The sequence below is a fragment of the Schistocerca gregaria genome, chromosome 1, assembly GCF_023897955.1.
Source record: "Schistocerca gregaria isolate iqSchGreg1 chromosome 1, iqSchGreg1.2, whole genome shotgun sequence".
In the NCBI taxonomy this organism is placed as follows: Eukaryota; Metazoa; Arthropoda; class Insecta; order Orthoptera; family Acrididae; genus Schistocerca; species Schistocerca gregaria.
Genome location: NC_064920.1, coordinates 776,236,424 through 776,253,681, shown reverse-complemented (window position 1 = coordinate 776,253,681; position 17,258 = coordinate 776,236,424). Strand labels below are relative to the sequence as shown.

The 17,258-nt window shown below is 44.1% G+C and overlaps 1 protein-coding gene and 1 pseudogene across 1 annotated transcript in view; both read right to left on the bottom strand.

Annotated features, from left to right (window-relative positions):
* The window catches only part of LOC126268518 (glutamine synthetase 2 cytoplasmic-like), a 413,531-nt gene that overhangs the window by 305,369 nt on the left and 90,904 nt on the right, over positions 1-17,258 (bottom strand). The window lies entirely within an intron of this gene.
* LOC126290948 (5S ribosomal RNA) lies at positions 5,332-5,449 on the bottom strand (annotated as a pseudogene).

Below are 17,258 nucleotides of genomic sequence, written 5' to 3'. Positions count from 1 at the left end.
TGTTTCCAAAATGTTGTCCAAATTAATATCCACGTCGGGGAACATGAATAGCTCTCACGGAAAATAGCAGCAGGAAAAATAAATAAATATCTGTGACACAGTTCCCCAAAATAAGTGTTTGTGATTGATCTTAAGTGCGCGACGATGGCCTAGATTGCATGAAACTGTCAGGAACATCTTTACATTATAGAACAACTCATAACAATGTGAACAGAAACAGATTTACAAAAGTGAAAGGATATGCACAAGTGTAAGACAACTGCAGAACTTTGAAATGACATACGCAGTAAGAAGACAAAGAATTATGCTATACAAAACTTCACACATTAAAAAGAGAGTAATTTTTATTTACGACTGAGTATTTCCCGTTAGCTCCACGATTATGTGTCTTGTGTGAATAAGTGTTGAACGTCGGACTACAAATAAAATGTCATTACTTTTTCCGGTGTAACGTATGTCGATGCTCTTCACGCTCTGACAACACGATGAATTCCGGCTGCATACCTGTGAAGAGCATCTACAAATGTAATGCTATAGATTCAGTTTTCAACTGTGGGCGCCCCTGTAACTGGCAGGGTATGCCAGTTAAAGGTCGGACCATGCCCAGTAAGACATTGTGGTGTTCAGACGAACCTTCAGATTAATGACAGTTTCAAATTTTTTGCATTACCACGTTTAAACGAAGTAAGTAACAAACTGTAAAAAATCTACAGCAGGCATCGATCGCAAATGAGAGCCCAGATTTCTTTCCAAATTGAACAGTGTTGTGAGAACAATAAATACACTGAGGTGGCAAAGAAACTGGTACACCTGTCTGATATCGTGCAGGGCGCCCGTGAGCAAGCAGAACTGCCGCAGTACGACGTGGCATGGACTCGACTAATGTCTGCAGGAGTGCTGGAGGTGATTGACACCATGAATCCTGCAGGGCTGTCCATAAATCAGTAAGAGTACGAGGGGGTGGAAATGTCTTCTGAACAGCACGTTGCAAGGCATACCAGATATGCTCAGCAATGTTCATTTTTGTGGAGTCCGATGACCAGCGGAAGTGTTTAAGCTCATAAGAGTGTGCTGGAGCCACTCTGTAGCAATTCTGGACGTGTGGGATGATTTTTCCAAGTCAATCGGAATGTATAATGGTCATGAATGGATGCAGGTGTTCAGACAGGTTGTTTATGTGTTACCTGTCAGAGTCGTGTCTAGACGTACCAGAGATCTCATATCACACAACTGCACACACACCACACCATTACAGAGCCTCCACCACTTTGAATAGTCTCTGCTGATATACAGGTTCCATGGATTCGTGCGGTTTTTTCCATACCCGTACACATCCATCACCTCCATACAATTGGAAACGAGACTTGTCCGACCAGGCAATAGGTTTCCAGTCATCAACAGTATACTGCTGGTGTTGACGGGCCAAGGCGAGTCGTAAAGCTTTGTGTCGTGCAGTCATCAAGGGTACACGAGTGGGCCTTCGGCTCCGAAAGCCCATATCGATGATGTTTCGTTGAACAGTTCGCACGCTGACACTTGTTGATGGCCCAACATTGAAATCTGCAGCTATTTGCGGAAGGGCTGCATTTCTGTCCCGTGAACGATTCTCTTCAGTAATCGTGCAGAATCTTTTTCCGACCACAGCGATGTCGTAGATTTGATGTTTTACCGGATTTCTGATATTCACGGTACACTTGTGAAACGGTCATACGGGAAAATCCACACTTCATAGCTACCTCGGAGATTCTGTGTTCCATCGATCGTGCGCCGGCTATAACACCACGTTCAAACTTACTTAGATCTTGATAACCTTCCATTGTAGCAGCAGTAATTAACCTAACAACTACCCCAAACACTTGTTGTCTTATATAGGCGTTATCGACCGCAGCGCCATATTCTTCCTGTTTATACACGCATCAAAATGAGTTTTGCGTCACCTCGGTTCTGAGAGTTCCAGAACCTGCAGAGAAAATTGGAACAGAGATCAACATAAAGATCATTTACGCCCTTTATATTGCTCATGAAAACCACACATTGCATGTTGTACCAAATGGTTCAAATAGCTCTGAGCACTATGGGACCTAAAATCAGTCCCCTAGAATTTAGAACAACTTAAAGCTAACTAACCTAAGGACATCACACACATCCATGCCCGAGGCAGGATTCGAGTCTGCGACCGTAGCAGGCCCGCGGTTCCGAACTGCAGCGCTTAGAACCCCACGGCCACCAATGCCGACTGCATGTTGTACCGCCATACAGCGAGACCTTCAGAGGTTGTGGTCCAGATTGTTGTTCACAGCAGTACCTCTAATACCAAGTAGCACGTGCTCCTGCAATAATGCATGCCTGTATTCGTCGTGGCATACTATCCACAAGTTTATCAAGGCACTGTTGGTCCTGATTGTCCCAATCGTCAACGGCGATTCGGCATAGATCCCTCAGAGTGGTTGGTGGGTCACATCGTCCATAAACAGTCCTTTTCAATGTATCCCAGGCATGTTCGATAGGGTTCATGTCTGGAGAACATGCTGGCCACTCTAGACGAGCAGAAGTCATTCACAAGATGTGCACGATGGGAGCGCGTATTGTCGCCCATGTAGACGAATGCCTCGCCAATATGCTGCCGATTTGATTGCACTATCGGTCGCAAGATGACATTAACGTGTCGTACAGCCGTTACGGCGCCTTCCAAGACCACCAGCGGCGTACTTCGGCCCCACATAATACCATCCCAAAACAGAAGGGAACCTCCGCCTTGCTCCAATCGCTGGACAGTGGCGTTCAGTCTGACTAGGTTGCATCCAGACACGTCTCCGACGATTTTCTGGTTGAAGGCATATGCGACACTCATCGGCGCTTAGAACGTGATGCCAACCCTGGTTGGTTGGTTGGTTTGGGGAAGGAGACCAGACAGCGGGGTAATCGGTCTCTTCGGATGAGGGAAGGATGAGGAAGGAAGTCGGCCGTGCCCTTTCAGAGGAACCACCCCGGCAATTTGCCTGGAGTGATTTAGGGAAATCACGGAAAACCTAAATCAGGATGGCCGGACTCGGGATTGAACCGTCGTCCACCCGAATGCGAGTCCAGTGTCTAACCACTGCGCCACCTCGCTCGGTCTGCCAACCCTGAGCAGTCCATTCGGCATGTGGTTGGGCCCATCTGTACCGCGCTGCATGGTGTAGTGTTTGCAAAGATGTACCTCGCAATGAACGTCGAGAGTTAATTTGCGCATCATGCAGCCTATTGTGCACAGTTTGAGTCGTAACACGACGTCCTATGGCGGAATCAAAAACATTATTCATCATGGTGGCGTTGCCGTCAGGGTTACTCCGCGCCATAATCCGCAGGTAACGGTCATCCACTGCAGTAGTAGCCCTTGGAAGGCCTGAGCGAGGCATGTCATTCACAGTTCGTGTCTCTCTGTATCTCCTCTATGTCCGAACAACATCGCTTTGGTTCACTCCGACACGCCTGAACACTTCCCTTGTTGAGAGCCCTTCCTGGCACAAAGTAACAATGCGGACGCGGTCGAACCGCGGTATTCACTGTCTAGGCATGGTTGAACTGCAGACAAGACTAGCAATGTATCTCCGTCCTGGTGGAATGACTGTAACTGATCGGCTGTCGGACCCCCTCCGTCTAGTAGGCACATGCTCATGCATGGTTGTTTACATCTTTGGGCGGTTTTAGTGACATCTCTGAACAGTCAAAGGGACTGTGTGGCACAATATTCACAGTCTATGTCTATTTTCCGGAGTTCTGGGAACCGGGGAGATGTAAGACTTTTTTTTGATGTGTGTATATCTCTGTATTTGAATAAGCATGCCTATACCAGTTTCTTTGGCGCGTCAGTGTAAATACAAATGCAAATGAACGCCTGTCAAAGGCTATAATAGTTTACGTCCATATGATATTAAAACAATACTCTACGTCCATGGGAGAAACACAGCGGAAAACGACTTTAGAAATGTGTCAGTGAAGAGCGTAAGGAAAGTGAGTGAAAGTGAAACCTGACGCCGGTACACAACAGGGAGATACCGATAGTGTGGTCGGTGACACAGGCCAAGAAACGTGAGCTGGGCAGCTGTAGCACGATACAGGTGAGGCGGCGAGTCAAGGGCGGCGCAGTGTTTGGGTTAGGGCGTGGCAGCGCGGGGGCGGAGGCGACTGCCTGCCGTGCCGAGGCTGACCTCGTGGGTTCAGGGGCGCTGGCTGGAGTTCGCACCAGCAGTTGCAACACTGCTGGGAGCCACCGGAGGTAACAGACGGCAAAGCCAGTCGTCGCAAAAATACTGCCTCCTTTCCTTCGTGGAGGTGGTCGGTGTTCATAAATTATCTTTACAGCTTTATACTTCAATAACTTATGAACTGCACTAGATAATAACAACTGGTTTCCAACATGTGGCAAGACAACTCCTACAGTTTTTTTTTTAATTTTCCATGTGCGTAGCTCTGACGAAAAATACGGACGCCACTACAAATATCTCAGTTTGTAGCCTGAGTCATAGCGACGAAATTCGCTATCCGAGTGCAACGAAACTTTTGAACTAAACGTAGAAGGGAACCACTACCACAGGCTTCTCGGCAGTCTTCGTAAATAGGTGCCAGTTGCCCATTTGCTTCAGACGCGAACAATAACAAGGCACGACACGCATTTGCAGGGAGTCCGATGAAATCAGACCGTACAGCGGGCAGAGAGTTGCAGATGCTTCGATCAGCAGCGAACAAAGTCTCGCGTAAGATGTTACTCCTTAACGCTTACAAGCTGCAGCTGCTACAGGCACTAAAGTCCAGGGCTGGATCGAGGGTTCGGTTCTTGGAAGAGAAGGATCATAGTTCGTTACTGTTTCTATCTTCCGCTACCCCTCACCTTTCACTGCCGCTATAAACGTGCCATAGATACATATGGAACCGCGTGACCGCTACGGTCGCAGGTTAGAATCCTGCCTCGGCATGGGTGTGTGTGACGTCCTTAGGTTAGTTAGGTTTAAGTAGTTCTAAGTTCCAGGGAACTGATGACCTCAGAAGTTAAGTCCCATAGTGCTCAGAGCCATTTGAACCATAGATATGTACGTTTTTAATTACCATAAAACGCATAAAATGTGATGACGATCTATATGAATAAAGAAAAGCACTCCGTCTTCAAGCCACGAGTGGCCTACCGGGACCACCCGACCGCCGTGTCATCCTCAGTGGAGGATGCGGATAGGAGGGGCGTGGGGTCAGCACACCGCTCTCCCGGTCGTTATGATGGTATTCTTGACCGAAGCCGCTACTATTCGGTCGAGTAGCTCCTCAATTAGCATCACGAGGCTAGTGCACCCCGAAATATGGCAACAGCGCATGGCGGCCTGGATGGTCACCCATCCAAGTGCCGACCACGGCCGAAAGCGCTTAACTTCGGTGATCTCACGGGAACCGGTGTATTCACTGCGGCAAGGCCGTTGCCATATGAATAAAAATGCAAATATAAATTTTCAAAATCGTGTATCTCCGACAGTTCTTGAGCGATTGCTTTGAATTAGAGGCGTGTTTTTAGGTACCTGTTTCTTTAATAATGACATATAATATACACTCCTGGAAATGGAAAAAAGAACACATTGACACCGGTGTGTCATACCCACCATACTTGCTCCGGACACTGCGAGAGGGCTGTACAAGCAATGATCACACGCACGGCACAGCGGACACACCAGGAACCGCGGTGTTGGCCGTCGAATGGCACTAGCTGCGCAGCATTTGTGCACCGCCGCCGTCAGTGTCAGCCAGTTTGCCTTGGCATACGGAGCTCCATCGCACTCTTTAACACTGGTAGCATGCCGCGACAGCGTGGACGTGAACCGTATGTGCAGTTGACGGACTTTGAGCGAGGGCGTATAGTGGGCATGCGGGAGGCCGGGTGGACGTACCGCCGAATTGCTCAACACGTGGAGCGTGAGGTCTCCACAGTACATCGATGTTGTCGCCAGAGGTCGGCGGAAGGTGCACGTGCCCGTCGACCTGGGACCGGAGCGCAGCGACGCACGGATGCACGCCAAGACCGTAGGATCCTACGCAGTGCCGTAGGGGACCGCACCGCCACTTCCCAGCAAATTAGGGACACTGTTGCTCCTGGGGTATCGGCGAGGACCATTCGCAACCGTCTCCATGAAGCTGGGCTACGGTCCCGCACACCGTTAGGCCGTCTTCCGCTCACGCCCCAACATCGTGCAGCCCGCCTCCAGTGGTGTCGCGACAGGCGTGAATGGAGGGACGAATGGAGAGGTGTCGCCTTCAGCGATGAGAGTCGCTTCTGCCTTGGTGCCAATGATGGTCGTATGCGTGTTTGGCGCCGTGCAGGTGAGCGCCATAATCAGGACTGCATACGACCGAGGCACACAGGGCCGACACCCGGCATCATGGTGTGGGGAGCGATCTCCTACACTGGCTGTACACCTCTGGTGATCGTCGAGGGGACACTGAATAGTGCACAGTACATCCAAACCGTCATCGAACCCATCGTTCTACCATTCCTAGACCGGCAAGGGAACTTGCTGTTCCAACAGGACAATGCACGTCCGCATGTATCCCGTGCCACCCAACGTGCTCTATAAGGTGTAAGTCAACTACCCTGGCCAGCAAGATCTCCGGATCTGTCCCCCATTGAGCATGTTTGGGACTGGATGATGCGTCGTCTCACGCGGTCTGCACGTCCAGCACGAACGCTGGTCCAACTGAGGCGCCAGGTGGAAATGGCATGGCAAGTCGTTCCACAGGACTACATCCAGCATCTCTACGATCGTCTCCATGGGAGAATAGCAGCCTGCATTATTGCGAAAAGTGGATATACACTGTACTAGTGCCGACATTGTGCATGCTCTGTTGCCTGTGTCTATGTGCCTGTGGTTCTGTCAGTGTGATCATGTGATGTATCTGACCCCAGGAATGTGTCAATAAAGTTTTCCCTTCCTGGGACAATGAATTCACGGTGTTCTTATTTCAATTTCCAGGAGTGTATTTGATATACTACTGAAAGAATTAATATTATTCTATGAAAATCCAAATTAGCCATTACCTTGCGTAAAAGGAACCACCCCGTGGAATACAGAATAATAGACGTATGGAGAGAAACCGAAAACAATAAATGACAAGTCAAAATTTAGGGATCAACTGTCAGTGTGCGATACAAGGAAACGAAATTGCAGTTAGTCGGGGCAAAGAGGCAATATATGATGTCGAATAAAATCGTCCTACAGTACCGGCAAACTAATTTATACAAAAATATAGATGACTGACTTTAAATGAATGGAATTAAGAATGAGTACAATCCTTGAAATCAAGAGCCCAACGTTATGCTAGTATATCACTAATAATAACAAGCAAATCTTGGTACTCTGAGAGGTGTTGTAGCAGAAAACTTGTATCCATTATAGCTTCAAACATGGCACGCTTTCGGCAGCAGCTACACCACATTCATGCTGTTGAGTCGCCACTTTGTGAATGTGGACCCACAGAGCATGTTCACCATTTGTTCTTTGGATACAACAATCGAATACAACAATCCTTAACACTGGTTCGGCGTCTGGCGACGAGAAAATCTCCTCTTCCAACATTTGTGCCGAAGTTCGTAGCGATAAGAGATTACACGGTCTACAAGGAACTCTCTCTCTTCCTGAGTGCACAAAAATTAATATGCAATCAGACGAATTACTGTTAAACTGGGAAAGAAGAACTTGCAAATTTGAATTACCCTGCTAATTTGCACGAGTTAATGAAGTTAACTACAAGTGATTCTTCTAGGACCTATGTTCAAGTATGGCAGTAGTACTTACGGTATATCACTAACTTAAATCTATTAATTATCTGTAAGTTGCAATCAAATCAAAATAAACAGATGGAATAAAGTAATTAACAGTTTATTGTTTCAAAAGTAATCGCCATAAATGTTAATACTTTTATCCCACTGTAAGATAAGACGGTCAGTGCCTTCGTGGATAAATGTTGCGTTTGCCTCCGGCACCATTTTTGTACCCAGGTATACACCTGTTCGTCCGAAGCAAAGAGACCATCACGTATGTCTTTCTTTAAGGCTTCAAATCTATGGAAATCAAATGAGGAGCGATCGGAAGAGCGCGCTGCAGAAATTTTGCTGGGAAGTCCTTACACATCCTCCATGGGCTCTCGGTCTATCCCCATGCGGTTTCCATGTTTTTGGGGACCCTAAGGAAAAACCTTCGTGGGTGTCGAATTGCTTCGGACTAAGTGGTGCACTCCTGGGCACAATTATAATTACGTAGCCAACAGTGAACAAGTTCCAATGAAAGCATCGATCATCTTATTTCAGAATGGGATAAATGTATTAGCAGTTTCGGCGATTCCTTTTGAAATGATGAACAGTTTACTTACTTTTTACCATCTGTCTCGTTTTCATTTGACTGACCCTTATACTTTTGTAGTGTGTACCTTCCATTACGGTTTTCTCTCTCTGTTTTAATCTATACTTTTTTAAGTGTCCTACTGCAATACCTCATAAGAGAGAGTGTACCGAAGAACACTTAATGTTTTTTTGGTCGATACTTCAGTCCAATAACTAATTGTAGAATCACACGAAGGAATGCTCACTTATGACCGCCATAAGCAGTTTCTGACATTTTCTACAGTTAATATTGCTGCTAAACATGAGGTTATGTTTGTGCACCATTCGTAAATATCTCGTGCCCTACATTTTAAATGCTGAATAACACATTAAACGTATTTGGAATGTTTTGTTAATTCATCAGTTATAGAATTTTATGGCAAATAAAATCCTAGATATTTTGAAGACTAGTTGTATAACATGTAAACGATTAAGCAATACTTCTTCGTTCGTGCACAATCTCGTACCTTGAAACAGAAGAAGGTCTTTCACAATAGAACGTGTAATGTTTGGAAATTCACTGAGTTTCGTTAATGACTTCACAATTTTACCTGTCTTGAAAACTTGAAATTTATATTAGTTTTTAATATACTCACTTTCAAAAAATATTTAAATTTTAACTGGTTTTGATAATAATTCTGCTTGCTTTTATTTCAGTCATTGATTATTGGTGTGTAATATGGTCATAATGTAATAGACAGATAACTAAATACTGTATTGACAAGATTTTCTCGATTTCAATGTTTTTAAATTTCAACAGAACGTTTGTTCCTAGGTACATGACTTGGTTATACCTTGTAAGATGATTTCAAATTTGGGAAAAACTTAATTTTCCGGATTAATTTGTGTAATTTCAGAAAAAGGCTGTAGCACATAAAAAGTGAATGTTGTCATTTAAAAATGGAATAAGAAAATATATTAAACTTCTATTACAGAGGCGGTTAGAGGCGAAAGTCTGAAAAGTGTTCCAAGCTACAACACTCTGCCCTACTTTTTAATTCTGAACCTTGATTTCAATCTAGTTATATCTCCCACGTACTTTAGCAAAAATGTTGCATCCCACCAACTGAAACCAGTTAAAACATGCTAAGAACTAAAGTAGTAAAGAATAAAAATTGGATTAGAAGGCTGTCTGGGTAGATACCTAAGGCAATAATAAAAATAAATAAATGGATGCAGTGGAAACAGTTGATGTAATAATTTCAATGCTTCTACATTTTTTGACGGGAGGGGGAGGGGAGAGGATCAGGACCCCTCCTTTCCCCTCCATTCTCCCCTCTCCAACCTAACCCACAATATGGATCTGCGACTACGAGTATGGCACAAACATTTGTTCATTCGAAAAATAAGAGTTATGTATCTGGCAAAATGAACAGTCTTAACATTCGTATACGAGGATCAGTGTGTACTCATGTAACGCGTGAAATGCAAAGAGACAGTCCTAAGACAAAGTGTGGAGCAGAGGAATGTACGATTGCGCAATCTGTCCTTCATTTTTCATCGAATCTACCGCCATCGGGTATATTTGCCTGAACATATTAGAAGAGTTTGCTGTGCCACAAGTGGAGCACCTGTAACCTGACGTCATACCACAACCGGATGGTGCACCACCTCACTGGCCCCTAATGTCCATCAACTTGTGGTTGAGAAGTTTGCAGATACGTAAGTGTTTTGTATGAGAATGTCCGTTTCGGTGTCTGCCACAATCCTGTGGCCTCATAGAACTAGCCTTCTTCTTGTGTGGTTCTGTAAAGAAGCAGATGTACTGGACCAATATTGCCGGCCTACATAACATGAATATTTTATTTTTTTGTGGTAAGTTCCCATGGGACCAAACTGCCGACGTCTTCGGTCCCTAGGCTTAAACACTACTTAAACTATCTTACGCTAAGGACATCACACGCACCCATGCCCGAGGGAGGACTCGAACCCCCGACGGGGGCAGCTGCGCAAACCGTGTCAAGGCGCCTGAGACGGCGGGGCTACCCCGCGTGGCCAGAACTTGAAGCAATGCGTTCGCAGTACAGTTGTATATGTCGTCGTAAAATTCCTGAAATGCACATGGAGAGTAGCTGAATACCAACCGGGCGTTGTCTGTGCCACTAGCAGTGCACACACTGACATGCAGGACAGAAAACTTTGGGCTATTTTGTCCCATGCTGAAAACCAACTGACGTTATTTACTGTACTTTTATAGTTGTTAAAATTTAAAATTATACAGACAATTGGTGGATACGCAGTATTTTCTACACATTGTTTCGTTATTTTTATTTTATGAGTGTAACATTTGTTTTCAGAAAGTTCAGCCGGACATAGATTTATAACTGGCTAAGCTCAAAACTGCTGAAAGGTTGAATATTGTCAGCTAGACCTTGAGACACTCGTATGGATGTAAGTAAATAAAATTAAAAAAAGTGAAAAATCGAAATATGTTTATTGGAATCAAAGGAGAAACACAAATCAATAATAAAATCCAATGAATTCATACTGATCTGTAAACTGATGCACTGGAAGAACGGTCTAGTGCTAGGACAGCGATAATCGCTTTCATAACCTGCAAAAACTAAAATTTCACTAAGGAACGAGTTAAGTCCATACCAGCGAGTGTAAGCAGGCATTAGCCGAGCACAAGAAATACAACAAGAAGTACAAACTGTTTAAGTAAAGATGAAGAGGAACATTTACAAAATCAATAAAATTAAGAATCTAATTGTTTGCAGATAAATTAATACAATAGTAGCTATTGCACCAATACCTGAGGTACTTGCATAATTGGAAAAAGTCACGCCAATAAACTATTAATAAGCCTTAAAATTATAAATCGCTTAAATGTCATAAACAACTTTTAAAGAAAAATGATATTTACAGATGTACGTGAGTTGCACTGGGATAAATCCCAATGAAACTTGGTAAGAAGTGAAACTTTTTCAAGTAACTAGTTCATAAATGCCTCAGTTTATTCTGTCTTGGGACACTAACTCTGGGGTACAACCAGATTTTTCTGTTACATCACATTTGTGGAATAATAAATAATATCGATTTTATTTTAATTGCACAGGGTAGCAGCGCGATCTGAGGTGCCTTGCCACGGTTCGCGCAGCTGCCCCTGCTGGGGGTTCGAGTCCTCCCTCGGGCATGGGTGCGTGTGATATCCTTAGCGTAAGATAGTTTAAGTAGTGTTTAAGCCTAGGGACCGATGACCTCAGCAGTTTGGTCCCATGGGATCTTACCACAGAAAAAAAAATTATAAGTTCCGTAGGTCGGTAACATTGGTTCAGTACATCTGCTTCTTTACAGAGCCATACAAGAAGAAGGCTAGTTCTGTGAGGTCACAGGATTGTGGCAGACACCGAAACGGACAATCTCATCCAATCCACCTATCTGGAAACTTCTCATCTACAAGATGATGGATATTTAGGGACCAATGAGGTGGTGAACCATCAGGTTGTAGTATGACATCACGTTACAAGTGCTCCACTTGTGGCACAGCAAACTCTTGTAATATATTCAGGAAAATATCCCCGTTGGCGGTAGATTCGATGAAAAATGAAGGACCGATTACACAACTGTGCATTCGTCTGCTTCACACACTGCCTTGGGACTGTCTCTTTCATGTGTTATACGAGGACACACTGATCCTCGTATACCAATGTTGACTGTTCATTTTGCCAAATACATGGCAGTCTTATATGTTTATATATGAGCTCGGTCCATATCGACAGTACGATACAGTATGAGATCCTCAGAAAACTGTATTATGAACAAAAACAATTACAGTAATCTCAAATACCGAAAACTAACAAATCAATATCTACCAGTGTAAGTACAGCGGCATGTATAAATAAGATAAAGTGAAATCCATTTTGGAGACGAACCATTCAGGTGGTTAATGGCATTGTAAAACCCCACTTAACAAGAGAACGCCGAGCTTCAGTGCAGGAAGGGTTAAGGCCAGAACAAAATATTATTCCTTTTAACGTAAATACGGGCGGGATCGAGGGTAAGTGGCTGCATGGCTTTAACAGGGCTAGTGGCGACCGGGAAGAAGAGGAAAAATTCATCTCTAACGAGATCGCGGTTGGCTGAAGCCATACCTGGCAACGCAAACACGACATGGTGAGGACGACATCGTTGAAGTAAATTTATTACATTAAGATTTTTGATCATTCTTGCCTGTGCTAACATTTTCATTTTGTAGAGATAACAATTTAATAATTGCCAATTAAATATGTCCAAGAGTTAAATATTTTGTTATTGAATGTTGAAAGTAATTGAACATGATTGTTGTGTATCACTTGACCCCTGAAAGCACAGTTGATAAATTACATGTAGAATGAAAAAGAGAACAGCTGTTTTGTCTTTCTAGAATAGATCTCAAACTTTCACTTTTATTAATTCATGCATTATAGTTATGTGATAGCAGCATTTCTAATTAATTTGTTATGATCCGCACCTAATATTAGCTGTCTTACAGGGCCAGATTCATATCTATACAGAATGTCTGTTTAACATCCTGGGCTTGAGGAGACAGTTCAGATGCATTATCCATTTGCCTGCATACCTGACAATATAGTTTTATGAGTGTTCACCACTTACTGGGAATAAAATCGATACAATTTTATTTTTATTTATTATTTCGCAAATTATATATATACACACCTGGAAATTGAAATAAGAACACCGTGAATTCATTGTCCCAGGAAGGGGAAACTTCATTGACACATTCCTGGGGTCAGATACATCACATGATCACACTGACAGAACCACAGGCACAAAGACACAGGCAACAGAGCATGCACAATGTCGGCACTAGTACAGTGTATATCCACCTTTCTCAGCAATGCAGGCTGCTATTCTCCCATGGAGGCGATCGTAGACATGCTGGATGTAGTCCTGTGGAACGGCTTGCCATGCCATTTCCACCTGGCGCCTCAGTTGGACCAGCGTTCGTGCTGGACGTGCAGACCGCGTGAGACGACGCTTCATCCAGTCCCAAACATGCTCAATGGGGGACAGATCCGGAGATCTTGCTGGCCAGGGTAGTTGACTTACACCTTCTAGAGCACGTTGGGTGGCACGGGATACATGCGGACGTGCATTGTCCTGTTGGAACAGCAAGTTCCCTTGCCGATCTAGGAATGGTAGAACGATAGGTTCGATGACGGTTTGGATGTACCGTGCACTATTCAGTGTCCCCTCGACGATCACCAGAGGTGTACGGCCAGTGTAGGAGATCGCTCCCCACACCATGATGCCGGATTTTGGCCCTGTGTGCCTCGGTCGTATGCAGTCCTGATTGTGGCGCACACCTGCACGGCGCCAAACACGCATACGACCATCATTGGCACCAAGGCAGAAGCGACTCTCATCGCTGAAGACGACACGTCTCCATTCGTCCCTCCATTCACGCCTGTCGCGACACCACTGGAGGCGGGCTGCACGATGTTGGGGCGTGAGCGGAAGCGGCCTAACGGTGTGCGGGACCGTAGCCCAGCTTCATGGGGACGGTTGCGAATGGTCCTCGCCGATACCCCAGGAGCAACAGTGTCCCTAATTTGCTGGGAAGTGGCGGTGCGGTCCCCTACGGCACTGCGTAGGATCCTACGGTCTTGGCGTGCATCCGTGCGTCGCTGCGGTCCGGTCCCAGGTCGACGGGCACGTGCACCTTCCGCCGACCACTGGCGACAACATCGATGTACTGTGGAGACCTCACGATCCACGTGTTGAGCAATTCGGCGGTACGTCCACCCGGCCTCCCGCATGCCCACTATACGCCCTCGCTCAAAGTCCGTCAACTGCACATACGGTTCACGTCCACGCTGTCGCGGCATGCTACCAGTGTTAAAGACTGAGTTGGAGCTCCGTATGCCACGGCAAACTGCTGACACTGACGGCGGCGGTGCACAAATGCTGCGTAGCTAGCGCCATTCGACGGCCAACACCGCGGTTCCTGGTGTGTCTGCTGTGCCGTGCGTGTGATCATTGCTTGTACAGCCCTCTCGCAGTGTCCGGAGCAAGTATGGTGGGTATGACACACCGGTGTCAATGTGTTCTTTTTTCCATTTCCAGGAGTATATATATGGAAATGGAAAAAAGAACACATTGACACCGGTGTGTCAGACCTTATATATATATATATATATATATATATATATATATATATATATATATATATATATATATATATATATATATACTCCTGGAAATGGAAAAAAGAACACATTGACACCGGTGTGTCAGACCCACCATACTTGCTCCGGACACTGCGAGAGGGCTGTCCATCAATGATCACATGCACGGCCAACAATTCAACCTGAAGATAATGACGACATCTTGATGAAAGCACCCTAGAAAGCAAAAGACTTTGTGCTTCCTATTCAAGAATTTGGGGAATTCAGATGGACCATATGCTAATCACTCACACACAAAAATGATAAATTAATGATGTACAAGTCCGAAGAGGTGCCAATATCGACTCAGAACACTACCTTACACGAGTAAAAGTAAAATTCACTCCATGAAAAAGTTCAATACCAAGAAATCGCACCTGCACAAATTCGATGTAAACGGTCTCCACCAAACAAACATAAAGGACGAATGGGAGAAAGGAGACGGAAACACTTGGGAAGAGTTCAAAAACAAGATTATACGTAAAGCACAGGACCTACTACCGCTGAACAAAAAGAAAAAAAAACATAGATGGTGGAATGACAACTGTGAAAACGTCCTTAAAGCACACAAATTAGCCTTCCAGAAATAAGCAGCAAGAAAACGCAGAAACAAAACAAAATCTCTTCAAAGTACGGAAAGAAAAAGTCAGAACCATCAGACAAACCAAGAGAAGATACCTAAAGGAACAACTGGAGAGTGACTTTCGAAATTACAATATAAGAAATTTCTACAGGGCATTTGTTAATAGGATACGATGATACACATCACAAAATATCTGCTTTAAAAAACAAAATGGAAAATAAGCACTTACTAATGAAGAAAACTGCAAAGAACTCACAGTTTACTTCGCCTATTTATTAAATTGTCCAGAACCCACAGAAGGATTCCCACTTGTTGAACACGCACTCACCATCCAAGACTCAATACCACCCTCAAAAGAAGAAATCCTCAAGCACATCTACCACTCCAAAACAACAAAGAGGCTGGTATAGACAACATAGTAGCAGAACTATTGAAAAATTTAGGCCCTAAATAACTTGAGGAGCTCACGGAAATTATAAAAGAAATTAGGACAACAGAGAACACAGGAACACAGGAACAAATTGAATACAAGATTGGTGAGTATCAAGCAGGGTTCCAACCAGGACGTTCCCGCCCTGAAAAAAAATTTAATCTAAAAACAACTTTGAAATACAGAGCTATTAGACATAAGATCACCATATGTACGTTCGTCAACTTCAAGAAGGCGTATGACTCAGTCGACCGTAAATCCCTTGTCAACACTCTAACAGAACTTGGACTTGACCAGAAAACACGTAAAGTCGTTGAACAGACACTTTCCAACACAAAATCTGAGTTAAAATTCATGGGAGAAACCTTGGAATGTTTTGAGATCAGAACTGGAGTAAGACAAGGAGATGGACTATCTGCAATTATGAAACTTCCTGGCAGATTAAAACTGTGTGCACACTCCGCTGCAGAGTGAAAATCTCATTCTGGAAATATCTGCAATTATGTTCAATATCATTTTGGACAAAGTCATAAGGGAATGGGAGAGTGAGCTTAGAAAACGTGTCTTATAGAAACCAGCGAAGGTTGGAAGGAAAACTGAAGTCACTTGCCCAGTCTTTGCTGTTGACCTTGCAATTTTGACAGAAAATGAACAAAATGCAATACATCAAACAGAAATAATCAAGGAATGCTCTGAGAAGGTTGGCTTGCAAATTTCTTTTGAGAAAACGGAATTTATGTCTACACTCTTAAACATACAGAATCTCGCCACAATGGTTGGATAAACAGAGTTCCACATTTTAAATACCTTGCGGAAATTTTGGAACCCACTGGACTAGAAAAAAAAAAAAACTCAAGAAACTCGAGCACAGAAAGTAAAGAGAGTCTACGGTCAAACACACTAACTTTACAACAAAAAGTGCAAGTTCATGCATGCAAAGATCAGGCACTACAGCACTGTCACTAAACCCGAGGTGCTATACGCAGCAGAAACCGTGTCACTCCATAACAAGATGCTACTACAAGATCTACAAAAAGAAGAACGAAAGATCATTAGGAAAATATGGACTACGAAAAACTGAAGCTGGATATAGACTGCAAACCAACAAAACTACAGAGGAAATTTCAAATAATGCTGCTGACATTAGGAAAGACGCCTTAAATTCTATGGATAAATATACAGGCTCCCTGAGTGTAGACTCACACGCAGATGCTCACAGCCACTGAAAACCTTAAAGGTATGAGATATGCCGAACAAGGACGAAGAGACCTTACTGATGCTCAATTCACCGTTCAGGACACAGAAAGCACAGAAGCAAAATAGACAAGCGGGAAGTCCAGCCAGAGACAAGAGCTAAAAGGACCAGTACAAATTGGACAGATAAAACAAAGAAAGCCATAAACGAGAAAATGAAGGTCACATGGAAAACCCACAGGAAATTGCTGTAATGAAAACTTGCGGAGATATGTGACCTCTTTAAGACGTTTAAAAGTTCACTTTTCAATACAAACTGACATCACCACTTGAAAAAATTCTGGTTAAGAATCTGACAGATTAACGTCACCTCTCACATAGCAGCAGTTTTCAAAACTAACAGTGTATAACACAAGAAAGCTCACTTCATTGCAATGCTTTCCATATCCTGTATATATAAGGACGTGAAACACCAAAATCGACTGA